Consider the following 24,170-nt stretch of genomic DNA (forward strand, 5'->3'; position numbering starts at 1 on the left):
AGTGTGACCGGGGAACACTTCTTCTCTCTATTCTTCTGTCATGGTTGGTTGGGACCCTGTACCAAATGTCTGGCTTCAGTCAAGCCCTATCTCCAGGGTGACAGCTACCCGCCTTTCTCCCTTTACACCTCAAGAAGTCACTGGTCACTGCTCTTTTGGTCTCCTTAGCCACTTCCCCACCTTTATAAATAGACTATCCGATGCCCCCCATTGGACTGCACTGTCCTGACTGGTGCCGCTGGCTGGATTCTGCCTGTTTTTAAGTGGCTCTTGTTGGATTCATTCTATTTCCTGACAAGCATTGATTGAGCACCTACTGGGTACACGAGGACTGTTTAGGTGCCAGGAAGTCTTGTCCTACAATAGGCTGAACCCAAAGTAGGGGGAGATGTGGTAGGGAGAGTTGGGAGCCTGTGATCCCAGTACCCTCATGGGCCCCCCAACATCCCAATGCATGTCTCAGAAGGGGAAATGGTTGGCAATATTGTGTAGTGCTCTCTAAATCAGCTATATCAACAAGAACATCGACCGAGAACGTGAGGCACAGTCTACATTATATTTTATGATAGTCCAGTACTATTATTTTTCGTTCTTTATCAAGATGGTCAAAGCCATCCACAACAAGGTTAGATTGTCCTCCTGCATGTTTGTCACGCTCTCTGCTTCTGCTCACAGGACAGGAGGCACGCACCATGGCCAGTGCATGCATACACATAGCTAGGCACACAAAACAACACTCTATTTCTGTGGGTACCAGTGTAGGTACAAAAACACACCAAAGGGTCTAGAACCAACCACACCAAACCTACACCTGTGGGTGGTGGCAAAGGGGGGATTTAACTTTATCCATAAGGTTTGAATTTTTAACCAAAAAGTGCATTAATGTGTTCCTTGGGTAATTAAAATGCAGTAACTTAAAAGAAAATCTAATGAGGAAAAGATGTTTTTCAAAGATAGGATCCTGTAACACTAAAAATATATAGAATGCTTAGGAATTGTTGAAAGCCAAACAAATAACTAAGTAGATAAGTGATAGATAGATAGATAGATAGATAGATAGATAAACTTGGTCCCCTCTTATCAAATCAGGTCTGCTCAGTCGCTGTTCACTGAGCTTGTGGTCTGAGGAGAGGAAGATGGACATCAGCCTTTTATCACGGTGTGTCCCAGGAGGGGGCCTCTGCCAGCCCAGTCTGGAGAATGCAGGGGAGGCTTCCAGGAGCTACTCTAAGCAGAAACCAAAAGGCAAAGAAAGCACAGATAGGGGCAGGGATGGGGAGGGGAGAGGTGGTCTCGGCAGAGGGAGAAGCACAAGAAAACCCTATGGATGGAGGGACCCTGTGCTTCCCCCACCTTCTTGTCCTGGACGAGGGGGCCCATGCCTGCCCACTGTGAGCCACCAAGGTGTAAGGGAGGCAGCTGTAGGCAGGACGCCGTGGGCTGGGCCCTGGCCTCACTTCCCCACTCTCTGACTGACCAAGGTGCTCACTCTACCTCTCTGTGTCTGAAAGAAAGATCTAGACTAGATGATTTCTAGGAATGCTTTGTTCCTCTCTGGAAGGGGCTTGAGGCTTAACAGATTGTTTATTCAATCCCCAGACTGCTGCCTTCTTGGGACCATGCTGTCCCGTCTGTACAAGTCTGTGTCCCCTCCCCCAGCAGCCTGTGGCAGTTCACACCAGTTTTGCCTACCTCGGCCCCTTCATGAAAGACATCAGAAGCTCAAAGAGCATCTGTCAGATGGCTGGAAATGTCCAGTCTTGGATGGTGGACTTGGCTCTCTGTTGAGGCCTTCACTGGGGGGGGGGTGTCTTTGGAAGCCTGGGTCATGGAAAGGAAAGCCAGACCCCTCAGCCATCTTCCTTCTCCAGAGATCCTGTAACTACAGCTGGAGATAAACCTGCTCTTTTCCCTAATTAGCGCTTTAATACCTCATGCAAGCCATTAACAGGCTGGTGAAGTGGATACACATCTTTAGATGTAAGTAGTAATGTCGTTAGCCTAATCCATAATCAATACGCACGCAATTACTTCCGTGGGTTTTTATTTAGTCCTTGGGGTCTTGGTGCCACGAGGAGCATCCATCCGCAGACGTGCTAACGCATGGGCATTGCCCAACTCGCCCAAGGACCCCTTGGGGTCACGGCTCCACCGAGAGGACGCTGATGGCGAGACAGGAGGCTCTGGCCCTTGCGCCCACTGGGGACCCTTTGGAGGCCATGGTTGCAACGCATCCCGAGTCCCACAGAGACTTGGGCCCTTGCTTTGGGACTACACGGTCTGCTTCAGAAACAAGGTCAAAGGATGGTCCTGGGGCCTGGGAGATCTCAGACCATGGGCAGTGCCCCCTGCATGGCCACCCTCCAGAGGCATCCGAGGGGGATACTAACGATGCTGAGACGTCTTTAGTCGTCCCACAGTCCTCCTCCATGGGCTTCCTCCGCTCTCCCCGTGCGACCCCCGCATGCCCAGGGAACTTGCTCAGCTTGCCGGGAACCGGCTGAGCCCAGGGATGTTTCCTCCCTCTCTGAGGCCGGTGGCAGCAATGGTGGCTCAAGGTCAGACCAGAGCGACAGGAGAGGAGCCTGTCGAAGGCAATCCTTATGAATGGGCTCTCATCTGACTGTAATTGGAATTAATATTGAGGCTCCGCTTCCAGGAACTTCCCCGGCAGACGAATCCAGGCCGCAGAGGTCTGGGCTGGAATGCTCCGAAAGCCAGCCATAAATCTCTCCCCAAAATGACGATGCACAAGCTAATTGCTCCGGAGGCGCACAACATGTCATTCTGCATCCTCCCAGGCTCTATCCGCTTGCTGGGAACGGGGCCAGGGCGAGGTGGACGGGAGTTGGCAAAGTCACCGTGAAGGAAAACATTTTAATTCATTTAATTACGAGCCTCTCAGAAAACCGAGCTCTGTTTCTTCTTGAGCTGGTCCAAGGAAATGAGAAGTGACACTTTCCCACCCCCACTTTCCCGTGGCTGAGGGAGCTCGGAGTCGGAAGTGTTGGGTGTGGACGGCACCAGGCTGCGTACACCCAGGAGCAGAGCCCTGGGGCTCCTGGAGTCTTGTGGGAGCAGGTCGGTGTCCCCAGCCACTGACCAGCACTGCAGCCCTCCCGCCCCTGCCTTGTGCACACACGCGTGCTCATGGGCACGCGCACACACACACAGGGTCAGCATTATCTCCCCTGTCCCTCCATAATGCACGGGGTTCCGTGTTGGGTCTACCCTTTGCTAGTGTGCTAAACTTCTGTACATTTTCTTTTCTAAGCATGTGTGTGATAGGATGGTTACAGATATGAAACTTCAAATAATAATCACAAACCTTAATTATCAATAAGCCTTTAAATAATAACCATAAGCCCCTTCCAGGGTATCTTCACCTATAGTCACTCCCTCTATCCATGATGTGATGTGTGTCAGCGTGTCCACAATGCATCCCGTCTGGGTACCGGGCACCATGAGTTACAGAGAATGTAGGCAGGGCCCTGTCGCCCTGGAACTTAGGTCCCCTAGGGAGATGGCCAAGTGAAGACAAATGTCTAAGCAGTGGGAGTGGGACACATGCAAATGAAGCTGCTCCCTAGCCAGCGCCCGACGCTGCAGGGCATCCAGCCCCTCGGGGTGGGGGGGGGACAGACCCCAGGGGACCCAGTTTTGCTCCATCTCTCCCCCATGGTAGCGACAGGAACCTGGGGGTCCAGGAAGGTTGTGGACCTGGTCTGGGTTCGGAGAGCGCTGGTGGAAGAATGCAGATCTCCCAACTTCTCCCCCAGGATGTGTCTCCCAAACCAGGCCACTCCATTGTAATGAGCAGTTGTTGGGCCTCCCTGGCGGCCAGCCCAGGACAACCCAGGACAGCCAGGAGGCTCCTTCAGGACACTGCTGACCAGGGCTGTGCCCGGGCCGTGGACTCTGGGCAGCCTTAGCCAGGTCAGCGGGTGACGCGTGTGCCAGAAGGGCTGTGGGAACTTTATGCCTCACTTTATAGGGCAGCTAGTAGAGGCCAGCAAGGGCAGGATGAGGAGCCAGATCTCGGTCCCACCCTGCACTTCCCAGGCTGGTTTTCCCTAGAAGAGGTGAGAGCCCTGCCCTCTGATCAAGGCTGCAAAAAGGAGGGATAGATGGACTCTTAGTTCCTCTGCCTCAGTGGGCCTCTTGCTGCCAAGCCTGGCCTCTGCCCATGTGCTGCTGCTGCCCCAGGGCAAAGACCCTGACCAGTCTGGCCTGCTCCCTGCGGGCCAGCGAATGGCACCCAGTGATGTCTGGGAGCCTGGAGCCAGCCGGCCCTGAGCACACATACATCTTTTTTTTTTTTTTTCCGCTTACTGAGCCTAGGCTGAAACCAGACAACCCTGTCCCCTGGGGCCCCAAAGAGGAGACTAAAAATAAACATATAAACAAATAAACATATCAGAAAATTCAGAGTGAGATGCATGCCATGAAGAAAATGAAACAGTGCCCATGGAGCAGAAGGACGAAAGCTTGCTTGATCTTGATTTTCAGTATGAATACAGATTGCAAAAGCAGGGCCTTGTGGAAAACAAATGAAAATTCTAAAAAGAAAAGAAAAAAATGAAACAGGGTAATGGGAATGAGAGTGACTGGGGCTGGGCAGGGTGGGGGCATCATACAAAGGTAGGTGGGCCTCTAAGGCCATGACAAGGAGAAGGCAAGTGTGCTAACAGCTGTCTAGGGTAAGGGAGCAGCAGAGCAAAGGCCCTATGGCAGAAATGGGCTTGGAATGTTCTAGGTGAGAAGAAGGAGGGGGCATCACGGAGTCCAATGATCCAGGAAAATACGAAGGTCAGAGAAGTAGGTGGCTGGCCCCACGAGGCCAGTGGCTTAGGTTCCATTCTCAGAGCACACTAGGGTTCAGAGCAAGCATTGACCTGGTTGATCCTTTTTGAAGAGGGGCCCTGGATGCCAACCTGGGGAGGTAAGACTTTCTCCTGGAGGAGACAAGAAGCCAAAAGTGGCTTTTCAGCAGGGAACTAGTGCATTGTTCTTGCTCTTCTTTGGCCCCTTGCCCTGCCCAAGCACAGATCCCTGCAGGCAGCTGTGGGAACAAGTCCCTCCTCGGGGAGCTCACGGACCTGTGCAGGTGCTGGGTGCTGCTGTCAACACAGCTTCACTCCTCCCAGCTGGAAAGGCTACCTTTCCAGGGACAGGTCTCCCTTCTCCAATTCTCCATTTTCTTCTCTGCAAAACAGAGAGAAAATTTGAGACAATAACCAGCGACTCCGGCCAAATACTACACAAAAGATGGTGGTCCCATTGCCACCCTTGTCATCAAAGGCCAGACTTCCACTGTCACCTGGATATAATGAGCTGCCCCCACCCCTTTAGGAGTAGTGTAAGAGAGGCCCAAGTAGGGAGCCAGGAAATCATTCCCACTGGGCAGCAAGGAGCCCCCTCCATTCCATCATGTCAATGGGGACCACACAGGGAGATTCAGATTCCGACTGTCATAGGTCAAAGGGGAAATGCCAAAAGAAGGAAAACTGTGTGAAATAAAAATGTAATGGGTTAAAATTAGTAGGACACAGCTAAAGTAGGACCAAGAGGAAAATGTATAGCACTAAATGCACACATTAGAAAAGAGGAACCAGGGGCGCCTGGCTGGCTCAGCTGGTAGAGCATACAACTCATGACCTCAGGGTAGTGAGTTCAAACCCCACATTGGGCATGAAGCCTACTTTAAAAATAAAATAAAATAGGGGCGCCTGGGTGGCACAGCGGTTAAGCGTCTGCCTTCGGCTCAGGGCGTGATCCCGGCGTTCTGGGATCGAGCCCCGCATCAGGCTCCTCTGCTGGGAGCCTGCTTCTTCCTCTTCCACTCCCCCTGCTTGTGTTCCCTCTCTCGCTGGCTGTCTCTCTCTGTCAAATAAATAAATAAAATCTTTAAAAAAAAAATAAAAATAAAAATAAAAATAAAATAAAATAAAATTGGAGTTTAGAAAAAGAAAGAAAAGAGGAACCATATTAAATCAACAATCTATACTTCTTCCTCAAGAACTTAGAAAAAGAAGAACAAAATAAACCCAAAGCAAGTGAAAAGAAGGGAATAATAAAAATAAAAGCAGACATCAATGAAATTGTAAATGGAAAAATTATAGAGAAAAGCAATGAAACAAAAAGTTGATTCTTTGAAAAGTTTGATAAAATTGATAAACTTTTAGCAAGACTGACAAAGAAAAAGAGAAGACACAAATCAGCAATATTATGAATGAAACAAGATATCACTACAGACCCTGAGGACACCAAAGGATGTTGAGGAAATACTATGAAAAACTCTTTACACAGAAATCTGACAGCTTATATAAAATTGATGAGTTCTTCAAAAACCACAAACTACCACAACTCACTGAATACGAAATAGATAATTTTAATAGTCCTATAACTGTTAAGTAAATTGAAGTCATAATTTAAAACCTCCCAAAAGGGAAATTTCCAGGCCCAGATGGTATCACCGGAGAGTGGTATCAATGCTTAAAGAAGAAATACCCCCAATTCTATACAATATCTCCCGGGAAATAGAACAGGAGCAAACTCTTTCTAATATAATTGCTAAGATTACCCTGACACAAAACCAGACTTAGTACAAAAAAGAAAGAAAACTGCAAGCCAATATTCCTCATAAATATAGATCACAAAAGTCAACAACAACACATTGGCAAGTAGAATTTAGTAATATATAAAAACGATTATACCCTGTGACCTAGTGGGTTTTCTTCCAGAGATAAGAAAGCTCTTTCACTACGTGAAAACCAATGTCATCTACCTTACTAACAGGTTCAAAAAAGAAAAATCACGTGATTCTATCAATGGAGGTAGAAAAAGCATTTGACAGAATTCAACACCCTTGGGAGAAAGAGGATATGGGGAATGACTGCTTAATGGGGTTCCCTTTCAGCATGATAAAAATGCTCTGGAATGGATAGTAGCGGTGATTGCACAATGGAGTGAATGTCCCATATGTCGCTTTAGAATGCTTAAAATGATAAATTTTAAGCTATGTGTATTTTATGACATTAAGATTTTTAAAAATTGAATGCCCATTCATGATTAAGTTCTTAGAAAAATAAGAACAGAGGGAACTTCCTCAACTTGATAAAAGAGTATGTACAAAAACCCTACAGTTATCATGATATCTAATGGTGGAAGACTGGATGCTTTCCTTCTAAGATCAAGAAAAAAGCAAGGATGCCCACTTCCATTCAACATTGTACTGAAGGTTCTAGAAGGTACAATAAGGTTAGAAAAGGAAATAAAAGGCATTCAGTCTGGGAAGGAAGAAATAAAATGGTTCCATTTGCAGGTGACATGATTGTCTATATAGAAAATTACAAGAAATAATGAAAAAAATACCCCTCTTAGAACGAATAAGTGACCTTCAACAAGGTCATATGATACAAGATAAACATACAAAACCCAATGTATTTCTACATACTAGCATGAACACAAAGACACTGGAATTAAATTAAAACTAGACCTAACTACATGATCCAATAAACCCACTTTTGGGTTTATATCCAAAGGAAATGAAATCAATATCTTGACATTGATATCTGCAGTCCCACGTTCATTGCATTACTCACAATAGGCATGATATGGAAACAACCTAAGTGTTGTAAATAAAGAAAATGTGGTATACATATATACAATTATTTAGCCGTAAAAAAGAAGGAAAGCCTGCCATTTGTGACAACATGGATAAGCCTGGAGGATATTATGCTAAGTGAAATAAGCCAGAAAGAAAAAAACAAAAAATGTATGATTTCACTCACGTATGGATCTTCTTTTTAAAAAAAGTCAAACCCAGAGAAGCAGATAGTAGATCGGTGGGTGCCAAGGGCTGGGGCTGGGGGTGATGGAGGACGTAGGGAGATGTTGGTCAAAGAGCACAAACTTTCAGTTATATCATGAATAAGTTCTGGGGGTCTAATGTACAGCATAGCAACTATAGTTAGTGATACCGTACTGTATACTCCAAATTTGCTGAGAGTAAATTTTAAGCTTTCTCACCAAACACATGGAAAAAGGTAATTATGCGAGGTGATAGATGTGGGGATTAACCTAATCGTGGCTATCATTTCAGAATGAGCTTCATGTTGCATGGCTTTGAGTATATACACTTTTATTTGTCAATCATGTTTCAATAAAACTGGAAATGATAAAGTATCATTTACAATCACTAAACTAAATGAAATGCCGAGCTGCAGATCAAACAAAACACGTACGGGACTTGTGTGCTGAAACTACCAAACACTGAGGAAAGAAATGGCAGAAGAGCTAAGTAAGGGAGGTACATACTGCCCTCATGGATTGGAAGACTCAGCATGGCAAAGATCACAATTCTTCCAAAACTGATTTTTAAGTTTAACACAATTCCTATCAAAATCCCAGCAAGATTTTTTTTGCAGATATAAACAAGATAATTCTACAATCGATATGGAAGTGCAAAGGAACTAGAAGAGTTAAAACAAGCTTGAAAAGGAGAATAGAGAGGGAAGAAGCCGTGTACGTGACTTTAAGACATTATGTAACTATGAAAATCAAGACTCGTGGTATAGGTAGAGGGTTCGTTACATAGATGACTGGGGCAGAATATAGAACCCAGAAAAAACTCACACGAATATGTCCAACTGACTGTTGACAAGGTGCCAAAGTAATGCCGTGGAAGAAAGATAGCTTTTTCAACAAATGGTGCTGGAGAAATCAAACATTCATAGCCAATCCCCCCTCCCCGCCCTGCAAAACCACTGAAGCTCAACCTCACACCTAATAAAAAATTAACATGAAAAGGATAATAGACTTGAATGTAAAACTCAACACTATAAAGCTTTTGGAAAAAAAGAGAAAAATGTCAGGATCTAGGATGAGGGAAAATATTCTCAGATTTGACACCAAAAGCACAATCCGTTTAAAAACAAATAAAGGGGACTTCATCAAAAATGAAGAAGTTTAGCTTAGAAAAAGATCCTATGAAGAGGATGAAAAGACAAGCTACAGTCTGGGAAAGGATATTTGCAAACCACATATCTGACAAAGGAAGAGTCTAAAACAAAGAATTTTCCAAATGCAACAGTGAAAGAAATAATCCAATTAGAAAATGGGCAAAGGACACGAAGAGACATTTCACCAAAGAGGTGGCAAATAACTACATGGAAAGACGTTCAACAGCCTTCACCAGCAGGGAAATGTAAATGAAAACCACTCCGCACCCATCAGAAAGGCTAAAATAAGAAAATAGTGACACCACCAAATGCTGGTAAGGATGTAGAGAAACTGGATCACTCAGGCATTGCTGGTGAGAACGTAAAACGGTACAGCCACTCTAGGACATGGTTTGGCAGTTTCTTTAAAAACTAAACATGCAACTACCATATGACCCAGCAACTGCATTCTTGGGCATTTATATGTGAGAAATGAAAATTTATGTTTGCACAAAAATCTGTTCAAGAAAGTATATAGCAGTTTTGTTAGTTTGGTTTTTGTTGTTGTTTTGGTAGTAGCTGAAAACCAGGCACTCCCCAGATATCCTTCAATAAGTGAATTGTTAGACTAAAAAATTCACATTCATCCCATAGGCACATTCATACCACGGAATATTATTCAGCAATAAAAAGCAACAAACTGTTGATACAACCATCAGTCTCTATGAATCTCTAGAGAATTATGCTGAGCGAAAAAAGCCAAAGCCAAAGGTCACATACTTTATGATTGCATTTATATAACATTCTTGAAATGACAAAATGATAGAAATGGAAAATAGTTTAGTGTTTTCCAGGGGTTAAGGATGGGGTAGGATTAGGGGTCAGGAAACTTCTCTCCTCGGGGAACTGGGATAAAAGGGTTAACATGAGGGGTCCTAGTGGGGATGGAAATGTTCTGTCTCTACTGTATCAATGTCAGTTGATTGTGACATTATGGTATAGTTCTGCAAGATGTTATCAGTGGAGGAAACTAGGTAAAAAGTACACAAAATCTGTATTATTTATTAGTACTGCATGCGACTCTGTATTTCAAAATAAAAAGTTTAATTTTAAAAAGTACTAAAAAAGTTGGTTAGATTTAACAAAATTGAACAAATCTGTGAATTTAATGACAGAAAGCATCAAATCAAGATTATCTTTCATTAGTTGATTTTTAGATTTCATCCAAGTGATAGGTATGCTTCATCTAAAGCATTTAAGCATATTACAGGCTTATAAAGAAACATGGCAGCCCCGTGCCCTAACCCTCCCTGCCCCCAGAAGCGTCCCGTTTAAGCCTTTTGGCTCTTCCTTCTCTTACTTACTTTCATGATTCTAAGTAAAGCGCCTACGCTGTTATTTCTTGCTCTTTGCATTGTAGATGTTGACTGAATGATGGACTTCCTTCCAAGGACACTGAGAGTTTGGTTCTGCTTATATCCCGCCCTCCCCCGCCCCATACTCCCCTTTCCACTTCCTTTCAGTGGAGTTGGCTCATGAATCCACTTAAACTCACGTTTTCTCTTTAACACATGGCTAACTCAATGTCTTTCACAGCTGAGTCCGATCCTTTTCAATTCATTCATCCAGTCATTCGATGAATTTTTATTAGTACCTACTATGTGCCAGGCACTGTTCTAGGTGCTGGGGACGCAGCGCTGAGCAAAACAAACAGAATCCCTTACATTCTCAAGGGTCAGGGCGCTGAATAAGAAACAAATACATTCATATTTTTCTGATGTGCCGTGCCACAGAGGGGCAGGGGATCGGGTGCAAAATGTTCTTCCATAACAACCTAACTGCAAGATATTATATAATAGATGAGTTACTAAGAATTCACTACATCAATTATAGAAGGAACATGTCAATACAACAAATACTTTGTGCATCAACTATCAGTCTAAGTGCCGTATTAGAATCTGAGTATTGTCCTCGCCCTGAGGAGGCCCGCAATATAAAAGTAATTCTCTGCGTCAGATATTTCCTTGAGTGCTGAGTATTATCAATCATGTAACTTTCACGAATCAGTCAAGAAGCAGGACCGCCACCAGCGCCACCTTTTGGGGATAATTTGGCCTTCATGATGCTTCTTTCTATTCATTTTCACTTTTTCAGTTTTCCAAAATCATGCAGTGTCTCTTCTTGTTAGGGTGTTTAGTGGAGCTTGGATTAAAATCTCTTTGACATTGTAGCAGACATAAATATATTATTTTCCAATTTACATTGTAGTTTTCTGTAAGTATCAAGAATAATGAATAAAATAAACTTTGAGTTTATCAAAAACAAAGGTGACAAGGTGGAGGAAGAAGGGAAAGAGAAAAATTCTCTCACATAAAAGCACATAAGAAGAATCTTGAATTTTTAAAAAGGCAACAGAGGAGGCTATGTCTCATGCAAATACAGTAGGTGCCCCCTTTATACGTGGTTTGGCTTTCCGCCGTTTCAGTTACCCCAGGACAACCATGGTCCAGAAGCAGATGACCCTCCTTCTGACTTCATGTCAGAAGGTCAGTAGTAGCCTGATGCGACATCACAGTGCTTATGACATTCACCTCACTTCTCATCACGTAGGCTTTTTACCCCCTCACCTCATCACAAGAAGGGTGAGCGCAGTACAAGATATTTTGAGAGCGAGTAAGCGAAACCACATTCACATAACTTTTATGACAGCATATTGTTATAATTGTTCTATTATTCATCATTGCTGTTACATTCTTACTGTGCCTAATTTATAAAATAAACTCTATCATATGCTTAAGGGAAAACATAGTATACATAAGGCTCGGTACCATCTATGGTTGCTGGCATCCACTGGGGGTCTTGGGTAAGAGCAGGGGACAGCCATGCAAACTTGATCTTGACTGATACCTCAGGGATAGTTCTTTCAGCCAGTTGGCCTATTTTTGTATTTCATGTAACTGTGTCTCCACTTCCCAGAAGTGTTTATTCAGTGAGCTTATCCCAGAGAAACTGAGGCAGTGGAAATCAGAACTATGGGACCACCAGCATCGTAGCAGATCCAATAGTCGGTTGGAGGCCTGATTACCTTCCTTTGTAGTGGCCTGAGACTTGTGAACCATGGCATTCTTTCCAGGCCAAGGCAAGGCAAAAGGTGGACAAAAGAATTATTCTTTTTTTAAATAATTTTTATTTTGTTGTATTAGTCACCATACAGTACATCCCCAGTTTTTGATGCAATGTTCCATGATTCATTATTTGCATATAACACCCAGTGCACCATGCAATATGTGCCCTCCTTAATACCCATCACCGGCCTATCCCAGTCCCCCACTCCCTCCCCTCTGAAGCCCTCAGTTTGTTTCCCAGAGTCCACAGTCTCTCATGGTTCATTCCCCCTTCTTTTACCCCCCTTTCATTCTTCCCTTCCTTCTCCTACCGATCTTCCTATTTCTTATGTTCCATAAATGAGTGAAACTATATGATAATTGTCTTTCTCTGCTTAACTTCTTTCACTTAGCATAATCTCCTCCAGTCCCGTCCATGTTGCTGCAAATGTTGTGTAATCATTCTTTCTGATGGCTAAGTAATATTCCATTGTATATATGGACCACATCTTCTTAATCCAGTCATCTGTTGAAGGGCATCTCGGCTCCTTCCACAATTTAGCTATTGTGGACAATGCTGCTATGAACATTGGGGTGCATATGGCCCTTCTCTTCACTACGTCTGTATCTTTGGGGTAAATACCGAGTAGTGCAATTGCTGGATCATAGGGTAGCTCAATTTTTAACTTTTAAAGGGACCTCCACACTGTTTTCCAAAGTGGCGGTACCAACTTGCATTCCCACCAACAGTGTAAGAAGGATCCCCTTTCTCCACATCCTCTCCAACATTTACTGTTTCTTGCCTTGTCCATTTTTGCCATGCTAACTGGTGTAAGGTAGTATCTTAAGGTGGTTTTGATTTGAATTTCCCTGATGGCTAATGATGTTGAACATTTTTTCATGTGTCTGTTAGCCATTTGTACGTCTTCATCGGAAAAGTTTCTGTTCGTATCTTCTGCCCATTTTTTGATTTGATTATGTGTTTCTTGTGAATTGAGTTCGAGAAGTTCTTTGTAGATCTTGGATACCAGTCTTTTATCTGTAGTGTCATTTGCAAATATCTTCTCCCATTCCGTGGGCTGCCTCTTTGTTTTTTTGACTGTTTCCTTGGCTGTGCAGAAGATTTTTATCTTGATGAAGTCCCACAAGTTCATTTTTTCTTTTGTTTCTCTTGCCTTTGGAGATGTGTCATGAAAAAAGTTGCTGTGGCCGATGTCAAAGAGGTTATAGCCTGTGTTCTCCTCTAGGATTTTGATGGATTCCTGTCTCACATCGAGGTCTTTCATCCATTTGGAGTTTATCTTTGTGTATGGTGTGAGAGAGTGGTCAGGTTTCATTCTTTTGCATGTAGCTGTCCAATTTTCCCAGCACCATTTATTGAAGACACTGTCCTTTTTCCACTGGATGTTTTTTCCTGCTTTGTCAAAGATTAGTTGCCCAAAGAGCTGAGGGTCCATTTCTGGGTTCTCTATTCTGCTCCATTGGTCTGTGTGTCTGTTTTTGTGCCAGCACCATGCTGTCTTTGTGATCACAGCTTTGTAGTATAGCTCGAAATCCAGCAACGTGATGGGTGGACAAAAGAATTATAAAAACTTTCAGGGTGTAAGAATTAGGAAAAAGATTGTCAGAGAGGGAAAGAGGAATGGAAGGAAATGGTCCTGATCAGACGTCTTGGGAGGAAGGGGTCTGCTTTGGTTTCAGCTCCTTCTTTTCCTGGTCAATGTGATTTTGGGATCTTTGGCGTTTGTACATTTTGTTTAATACCATGTGCTTGTATATTAAGGACGTGATAGTGTCTGTATCTTGGAATACGGCATAGCTTGATCTGAAAGTTAAGCTAATTTCTACCATTAAAAAAAAAGGAACAGACCTAATGTTCATGTGTTGGACATTTTTTTAAAAGTGGCCTTGATCAAGTCTTGAGGACACAAAGTTCACCTTGTAGCAAAGCGTTCGGGGCACAGGACTACTGAGGGCTGCCGACCCTCAGATCCGGGCAGTGTGTGTGTGTGGAACAGATGGTGAAAAATATAAAATACTATAGGTGCTAAAAAGGGAACAGAATTTTGCACCTTGTCAGCCTTTAAACAAACATAAGGATTCAGAACACAGAATTGAAAACTTGAAGTAGAATTTCATATCTGTGCAGTTATTTCCTTTAAGTAATATTAAAAGCTGAGATACAGGAGTAAATCGGTGCCAGGGATGAAGTAATGGTTTAGATAAAATGCTGCTGACTCTGGACTCATTCATCCCAGCCACTTTTGAACCGCCTGCGGGCTTCTCTGCAGAGCCTTACTGGCCGTTCCTGGGACCGAGCTACAGGAGGGCTTCCTTCCCCGCAGAGCTATCTGAGGAGGACACACTGACAGGCTGGGCAAGTGCTGGTGAGCCCTGTGGCTTTCTAGAAGAGGAGCTTATCTGGGCAGAAGGAACAGCAGTGCAAAGGCCCCGGGGTGGGGGGAGTAAGCTTGGCGTGTCCCCAGGCCATGGGAGCGAGGGGGAAACTGGAGACGACAGCAAAAAGCCAGTGGGCAGCCAGCTCGCACCCCCCATTGTCACCCAGAGCCCCTTCTTCTGGGAAGCTGTGCTTGCTTCCCACTTATTGATGCCCTGTTCCCACACCTCGGCAGTAGCTAAGTCCAGACTTTCCTACTTTGTGAAGTCAGCGTCTGCCCAACCTCCTGGCTTCCATCTTCCAATCTTCCACGACACCCCTCCTCTGCTCTCATGTCATCCCCCCAGGGACCTGCAGGTGCCCTCTCCTGCCGCACAGCTCCCAGGGTACGTGCTCCAGCCCGAGGAGCAGTGGGGGTGGCAAATACCTGGGAGCCCACCCAGAGGGCTGAGGCGGTGGCACAGACTTCTCTGGGGAAATGGGCTCGAGCTGAATTGGAATGAGTAGGGAGGAGGTGAGGGTGCTGCCTTCTTAACAGCTGGGCTGCATCGTCCTTGTCACGCTCCGGTTTCCCAGCCCGGGCTATTTTGGGTCAAGCGATGGGGACCCGCTGCGGCAGCACAGTGGGTGGTGAGTGGCAGGCTCACCCACCTCCTCCAGCTGGCCGGGAACGGGGCCAGGCTGGTTCCCGCTCAGGCTGGGCGAGGGGTCACCCCCCTGAAGGAGGGCGGGGAGGAGCCGCTGGCACCAGGGGGAGCGGCCCCAGTGGGAAATCAGCTCCCGGTTAACACAGGCTTCTGCGGAGCTCGTCCGGGGAGGGGACAGGTATCCAAGCAGACACCTGCCAGGGAAGACGAGGTGTGCACAGACGTACGGGCCACGCCGGGCTCTGGGGAAAGGCTCTGCTCCCAGCAAGCAGTTGACCGGTCCTGAAGGCTGACGAGCCTGTCAGGCTGAGTGATGCTGTGCAAAAGGCAAGGTTTTGGGACCACTGGGGAGGTGGAAGCCTCTTCTGGGGATGCTGTGGCCACGCAGTCGGGCCACGGCCCAGGGCGCCAACCGTGATGGGAGCACGTGGTTTCTCACGTCCATGCAAGCCTCCCAGCGGCCTGGGAGCTGGCCTTCCACCCACTGAGTGTCTCCCAGCCAGTCTCACCCTCTCCAGCTCAGCAATCACGGCCCCTGACGACTGAATGAAGCACTCTTTTTTTTTTTTTTAAAGATTTTATTTATTTATTTGACAGAGATAGAGACAGCCAGCGAGAGAGGGAACACAAGCAGGGGGAGTGGGAGAGGAAGAAGCAGGCTCATAGCAGAGGAGCCTGATGTGGGGCTCGATCCCATAACACCGGGATCACGCCCTGAGCCGAAGGCAGACGCTTAACCAGGCGCCCCAGAATGAAGCACTCTTAACATAGATCTCGTGCAAAGGCAAACGCCCCCTCCTTGGGTGCAGGAGCAATACTGACTGTCCGCTCCGGTCTCCAGCGCCTGCCCCATGGCAGAAGCACCAGAGTCCTGGGGCAGAGGCCACGGGGCATTAACAGCCAAGGGACAAGAGCAGGCATTCCCTAGCCTGGCCTGTTCCCAGAGCCCCGCGGGGTGTGACAGCTGCACTGCCTGGAAGACTGACCCTTGCTGTGGTCACTGGGACAGAACCTGCCGCTGTCCCTCAGAGCAGGGACACTTCTGCCGTGGCTGGGCTGCTCCTGGAATTCAGCAGATGCAGGGCCCTGCCGCTCGGTCACAGGGGGTCTGCACTGTAATGAGTGGGCTGGTCTGATCACTGGGAGGCGGGTTCCAATGCGTGGGTCATTCTGTTCCAAAGCATGTATGCCCTCTAAACTCGGAATAGCCCCATGGTCTTGTTCACTTAGGGAAAAAAACAAAACAGGGGAGAAAGAATATCTGTAGGGAGAAAGTCCCTTCCTTGGGCTAAAACAGGCTTTACCATTTTTATAAATCGCAGCGGGAACTTTAAAGTCGTGTTTCCAGCTTTGCCCTGAACCTGCCGCGCCAGGCTAGGGGAGCACATGTGGGTGAACACACGGGTTCCCTCCCTGAAGGCTCAAACAGCCCTGCCAGGGAGCCTCTCTGTCCTGTCACAAGGAAGGGAAAACGAGGCCCAGAGGAGATTCGAGATCTCCAAACCCGCTGGAAAGAAGAGAAGCGGGTGAGAAGGGCCCCACATGCTACAGCCCTGAATCCGGGAACTTCCATCCGTGTCAGGAAGGCCCAAGTGGGAGTGTGCATGGGAGGGGACTATTGCTCTGCTCTGAGCGAAACAGCCAGAGCTTGCTCTCCTCACTGCCTCTCCTGGGAGGCCACCATGGGCGCCAACACCGAGGGAAACCCAGTTGATTTTAGATGTGCAAAAGGATCCTGGGGAGAATTCTGTGGGGGGGAGCCTGCACCCTGCATTCTGGGGGATAGCTGTGTCGCTCCCACCCTCCCACACAATCACTCAGCAGGGCCGAACGGGAATGGCTGTGAAGTGCCCTGACCCCCAGGGCCTTGGTGGGCATTGGGAAGAGGAGGGAGCCCTCACCCGAGTTAGGGTGCCCAGGGCCGAGTGGGAAGGCAGCCCCACTCTCCCAGCAGATACCCTCACTTGGGCGAGGGCCCACATAGCTGTGCGCAGCTTCCCTGCACCGAGGGCTCCACGGGCTCCCTGAGCAAGCTGGCTCCCGGATCTGTGACTTCTGCAGGGCCCCCGCCTTGGCCGAGCGTCCAGCCTCCCAGAATGAGGGCAGTCTCCGCCCCTGACTACACCTTTCTCTTTCACTTGTGGGAGCAGCAGCTTAGGCCCTGGGGAGAGGGTGCTGGGGCTGGGCTGGCCTGAGGGAGGGCGGTGGTAAGTGCCTCAGACTCAGCATGGCCTCTGCTCCTGGTGGCTGTGGCCCTCCTGCCTGTGTCCCAGTCCGTGGAGTAGCACGGCATGCTCTTCACTGGCTCGCCCACACCATCCCAGCCCTGCTGATTAATTGCATAATTAGCTAAAAGCTACATGTTGCCACTCAGGAGGAATTGGGTCTAAAAATATTTTCTTATGAGAAACACAACAGAACCTAAAAATATCCCCCCTGCAGTTGCCCAGGGATGCCTCCCACTTGGACCACCCCAAGCTGTGACTCAGTTTCTTGGAGAGTCTGAATTCCAGAGGCAGTGGCTGACAAGACACTGTTCCCCTCCAGGGTGGGTACACTGGGATCATCCCACCTACCCTGGCGTTGCTGGTCTCATAGGTGCCTGCTTCCCACAGCGGGCCAGAGGCCTGCCAGGCTGCCCAACCTCCCGTTTGCAGACGGAACTTGCAGACAGCCTGACTCAGGGGATCCCGGGAAGGGGCTTCCTCCCTCTATCCAACCCATTAGGGAAGGCCCACAAAGGGGTGAAAGCTAGACTGGGTGTGACTTTGCAGGCTAGAGACCCAGGTGTGGGTGACAGCCTGGGTGAAGGGGACAGTTGTGGCAAAGTTCAAAGGTGGAAGTCCCTGCTGACCTGTGCAGGGACCTGGAGGGAGAGACAGATGGGCAGAGGGGGAGGACTTCTCCTGCTGAAGTCCTGGGGTGCCTGGCTCTGGCTGCATGTCTGGTGGCCAGTGGGACAGGCGAGAGTAGGGACAATTCCCACACCCCCGCTCTGGTGCAAGCACCTCCCTGGGAGGGCTTATCAAGGGGAGTCAGGACTCACTCTCTTGCCCTTATGGTCTCCTTAAATGTGGACCACCACCTTCTGCTGCTGGGGCCATGCAAAGGGCCCCACTCCCCTGCCCTGTCCAGGTACCGTGGGTCTTCCATCAAATCCTGGGTAGGTGGCTAACCCTCCATGCCCCCCAATCCTTCCTCTGGTTGAGTGGAGCATCTGAATACACGTTGGGGCCCTCCTCTCTGGTGCCGGGCCCCTCTGAACACACAGAGAGGTGGGGGCCAGTGGCCTGAGAAGGCACTGCCTTCTCCTGAGCCCACTTGTGGGTGCTCTGGGGGCCCCTCAGTGGGCAGAGCAGGTGTGGGCTCCCTGCAACCTGCCCCGTGCTGAGTGTCTCTCAAGCCCAGGGTGGTGGGGGCAGAGATGGTGTGGAGCGGGGCCTGGCAAGGAGCACATAGCTCAGGGGTCACCCCCAGCTGAGCTTGGTGGTGGACACTGGTCTTGGGCAGCGTGTGACCTTGGGCACATCATTTATGGTCATTGAGCTTCGTCTTCTCTGTCTGTGAAAAGAGTGATATCGCCAACCACTCAGGGTGTGTGAAGATAAAACTGAATATAAAACACCTGGTGTTTGATAGATTTTGGAAAATGGTGTTACATAGCTGTTACCTGAGGAAATCAGCTCTCCAGGGATGCCCATCGTGGTTCAGGTGCAAACATTCACGAAGATGGAAATATAATAGCTCAAACTGTTCAAATCTTAGCAAATATGGGTGCGCTTTTTCTTGTGCTGAGATCAGGCAATGGTTTATTAGACATGGCATAAGGCAGAGCCAGAGGGAGAGGTTACAGAGGGAACTGTTGGGCAGGGGGTGCTTGAGCTCATTATCTTCATTGTGGTGATGGTTTCATGGATGTATACGTCTGTCAAAGCATGAAACCGTACACTTTAAAAACATGCAGTTTATTGGATGTCAATTTTATCTCAAGAAAGCAGTTTTCAAAAAAAAAAAATCTGAGCATCCAGATGTTTGTATCAAGCCAGACAGGTGACTCGATTCAGAGGAGAGTTCTTCAATGAGCCAGTTGACTCTTGCATTCACATATTCTTGGCTCCAGCCCCATTAGAGGAGCTGCCTGAGAAAGACAGACTCACTGCTAAGAGCAGTGACCGTAGATGCAGGAGAGCGAATGGAAAGCCGTTAAGAGCTGTCTTGACACATAAATCAATGGAACAGAATAGAAAACCCAGAAATAAACCCACAACTATATGGTCAATTAATTTTTGACAAAGCAGGAAATAATATCCAATGGGAAAAGGACAGTGTCTTCTAGAAATGCTGTTGGAAAAACTGGACAGCCACATGCAGAAGAAAGAAACTGGACCACTTTCTTACACCATACACAAAAATAAATTCAAATTGGATTAAAGACCTAAATGTGAGACCCGAAACCATAAAAATCCTAGATGAGAACCTCTCTGACATTGACCATAGCCACTTTTTCTAGATATGTCTCCAGGCAAGGAAAACAAAAGCAAAAATAAGTATTGGGACTACATCAAAATAAAAAGCTGCTCAGTGAAGGAAACAATCAACAAGACTAAAAGGCAGCCCATGGAATGGGAGAAGGTATTTGCAAACGACATATCCAATAAAAGGTTGTATCCAAATACATAAAGAACTTATAAAACTCAACACCCAAAAACCAAATAATCCCATTAAAATGGGCAGAAGACATGAACAGACACTTCTCCGAAGAAGACATCCAGATGGCCAACAGACACATGAAAAGATGCTCAGCGTCACTCAGCATCAGGGAAATGCAGATCGAAATACAATGAGATATGACCTCACACCTGTCAGAATGGCTAAAATCGACAACACAAGAAACAACGGGTGTTGGCAAGGGTGTGGAGAAAAATGTACATTCGTGCACTGTTGGTGGGAATGCAAACTAGTGCAGCCCCTGTGGAAAACAGTATGGAAGTTCCTCAAAATTTAAAAATAGAGCTACCCTACCAGCCAGCAGTCACACTACTAGGTATTTACCCAAGGAATACAAAAACAGTAATTAAAGGCATGCCTGCACCCTGATGTTTCTAGCAGCGTTATCTACAATAGCCAAGATATGGTAACAGCCCAAGTGTCCATCAATTGACGGATGGATAAAGAAGATGTGGTACATGTCCACGATGGACTATTATTCAGCTATAAAAAAGAATGAAATCTTGCTATTTGCAATGACATGGATGGCATTGGATGGCGTTAGAGAGTATAATGCTAAGCAAAATAAGTCAGAGAAAGACAAATACCACATGATTTCAACTCATATATGGAATTTAAGAAAAAAACAAATGAGCAAGGGGGGAAAAAGAGAAAGAGAGAGAGAGGCAAATCACAAAACAGATTCTTAACTGTAGAGAACAAACTGATGGTCACCAAAGGGGAGGTGGCTGGGGGGTGGGTGAAATAGGTGGTGGGGATTAAGGAGTGCACCTATGATGAGCACGGGTGATGTATGGAATGTCGAATCGCTGTATTGTACACCTAAAACTAATATAATACTGTATGCTAACTACCTGGAATTAAAATAAAAATTAAAAATAAATAAAAGCTGTCTTGAGAGGAAAGTCGTGGGGGCTGTGTGGTATAGGGGTGTCAACTTGACAGGCCTGGGGGGTATCCGCGTTATTCTATGTGATGAGACCATTACTGTGGCTTCAAATATCTAAAACACACATGCATTCTAGGAAGGAGATTCTTTAAGAAATTATGAAATCAACGTCTTAAGAAAATCTATTAAATAGAGAACTATATCTGAAACACCAAGGATAATCATTTTTGAAATCACCAAATCCACCATAAATGTACAATGTCTTCTTTTAGCTTGTAGTTTATATCCTAATGACACCTTTTAATGAAGAGAAGTTCTCAATCTTCCTGTAGTTGAATTTCTCAGTCTTTTCCTGTATGGTTTATGATTTTTGTTTCCTGTTTAAGAAATCCTTCTTGGCTTGAGTTCATGAAGATAATTGTACATGTTATATTCTAAAAGTTTTATATTTCTTTCATATGTAGAATAAGTTTTTGTAATGGTATGAAGTAGGGATATAATTTTACTTTTTTTCATACGTATTTGCAACTTTCTAAGGACCATTGATGGGAAAATTAGCCCATTCCATGCAGATCTTCCATACCAGCTCAAGCATATAGCAGGTGTCCATGTTGTATGGTTTATTTCTGGGCTCTCAATTCTGTTCCTTGATCCATGTTTGTGTTTAGTTATTTTTGACTGTGAACATTTCATTTTCTTTGTGTTTTCGTTTGTTTGGGCTTCTATAACAAAATACCATCGGCCGGATAGCTTATAAACAACATTTATTTCTCACGATTCTGCAGGCTGGGAAATAGAAGATGAAAGTGCTGGAAGATTCAGTGTCTGGTGAGGGCCCACTTCCTAGTTCATAGATGGTAATCTTTTTACTGTAACCTCACACGATGGAAGGAGTAGGGAGCTCTTTGGGGTCTCTTTTATGAGGGCACCAATCCCATTCATGAGGGCTCCACCCTCATGACCTAATTACCTCCCAAAGCCCCACTTCCAAATATTATCACCTTGGGGATTAGGTTTTAATGCATGAATTTGGGGGCGGGGGATGCAAACATTGGGTCTGCGGCGCTTGGAATCTATTATTTGTGGGTTCTTTGGGGAGAATTTGCCTTGTATCTTCCAAGTCCCTGGGGGCACCACCATCCTGCATGCTGAAGATTAAGTACCAGCCTGAGGTTTTCAGACGACCAAGATCTTGTGAATTAAGGCTGAAAACCTACAGAAAAGCCACCGGCTTCTGTTTATAGATTCTTGGCAGCTCAGCAGGGTTTTTTGGTTTTTTTTGTTTTTTTTTTTTTCCTATCTTCTCTCAGCACTGACGGTCAAGGTGCCTGATTTTGTTATTCCCTTGGGAGAAGCAGGGTTTATTTCTAGTTTACCCTTCCTTTGAGAGTGTAGCTGATTAGGGTCCAGCTTTATGGGGGTCTTCTGTAAAATCTGAGCCAGTCACGGGCTTTGACTTCTGTCCACGACATCCTGAAACTCAGAGTTCAAGTTCACTTTGTTTGGCAAATTCCCTCAGGCCAAATGCTGGCTTGCCTTTCTGGGTTTTTGTATTGTCTAAATGTTTTGACTTGAAAAGTTCTTGCTTTTTTGGCTAACTCTTTAACGCATTTTTTTTTCTTTAATGCGTTTTAGAAGATTCTTTTTATATTTTGTCCATGTTTTTAGGGGAAAGGCTGAGCTAAGTACCCAGCCAATCATATTATCAAAAAGTGTCCAGAATGATCCAATTTTTAAGTTTCTAAATTATAATTTCAAAATTATGCAGCTTATTTTGTCTTCTAAGATTCTGAAATATTTGTAAGATCTGTCTCATCCCACAGAGGAAACTGACATCCCTTCCTTCCTTCCTCCTCCCACCCACCCTACCCGACTCCACCCATGACATATGCTTGCAGCCTGTGCGGGGCCAGGGAGTGCTGGAGCCCTCTGTGTCCTGGATCCCAGTTCTGACCTTCTTTGGGTCATGGACCTCTTTAAGAAGCCATGAAAGCCAGGCAAGGACGTACAGACCACAGCATAGCAGACAGTTTTCATTGGATACAAATTCAGGAGGCTTGTGAACCCTAATCCTCTGCTCCCAGGCCAGGGACTGCCCCCACCCCTGTGTACCACATATGTGGGATGGCTACTGGCAGGGTAGGGGGCAGCAGGGGCTCAGCGGTGGGGGAACCAGCTGTGTCTTCATCGCTGCCAAGGCCATGATTAAGGGCTGCTAATGCAGAGTCAGGGGTGGCCCAGCCCTGGCCCCCAACTCCTCCTGGGCTCCTTTGAGCCTCAGCAGAGATTCTGGCCAAGGAGTGAGGTCTCCGGTGGACATCTGGACCTGTGAGCCATCCAGAGCATTGTCCTTGGAAGTAGCAAGATGCTCAGGTCAGCGCCTGGGCTCTTCCCAGCTCACATAAGCTTTGGTTGGGAGGGAGCTTCTCGGGCCAGGACCTCTCTTGTCCATGTAGCAGCCGTGCCTGGCACCAAGCACCTTGTGAGGGGCCTCTGTCCAGCTGTAAGAGTGGGAGTCTCCTCCCTGCTCTGGGCAGCCTTCTTGGACTCGATGAGATCACATGGTAGGAGGGGGGCCTCCATTTCTGGAGCTCCAGGACAGACACTGGGAAGCAAAATCCACTTTGGGTGGCCTGTGTGCCCGCAGGACCCCCGGGAGCAGATGGGCCCAGGTGAGGGGGAAGGCCTTGCAGAGCCAGCCCACGCATGGCCAGTATGGCTTCCATGGCGCCTTCACCCCCGCCCACCATTCGCTCACTTACTGGGAAAGCAGCCACCCTTGACCACCTGCCCACTGGCCCCTCCTGCAGAAGATACTCCAAGAAGCAACTGTTAGAATTTTCTCAGGGCTAATAGCTGCTGCTGGCTGTCTCCAAAGCACACTCAGCTGTCCTTGGGGCTCAGCCAGCCCCACACACAGGAGGGACGGGGCCCACAGAGGCAAAGACTCAGCCTTTCTGTCCCAGCGTTTCTGTCCCAGGGCCTCCTAAGCCTCTCTTTAGAATGTCTTTCTGTTTATGCAGTATTAGCTTCGTGATTGTTTACAAAGATCGTCCTGATGGTATATTAAAACCCACATATTGTTTTTCCAGTTTAGACTCACTCAGAGGTGGTCCAGACTCCAAGAGCTGCTGCCTGGGTGCCTCAGGGCAGACCCTGACTCAGCCTCCCGACAGAGTCATTTTCCTCTCAAAGGAAGACACAGTCTCAGGGGGCCCCCACAAGTCCTGCCCCGTTCTTGCTGCCTGTGTGACCTTGGGCAAGACCTGTGGCCCCCTCTCTGGGCCTCTGTTTTCTCATCTGTAATGAGAGGAAACAATTCCTGCCTCGCTCCGCATGCTGGGATGGTTTAGCAGAGTGTCTAAAGTTTATGCCATATCATCGTGGCTTCTAAGATAGCCCCAAACAGCTAGGTCTGAGGCCTCCCGTGGACTGGGGCCCCCTGACTCCCAGCAGGCCCAT

Source organism: Ursus americanus, chromosome 6 (genome assembly GCF_024610735.1).
Source record: "Ursus americanus isolate L20-20 chromosome 6, mUrsAme1.1.p, whole genome shotgun sequence".
NCBI classification, from domain to species: Eukaryota; Metazoa; Chordata; class Mammalia; order Carnivora; family Ursidae; genus Ursus; species Ursus americanus.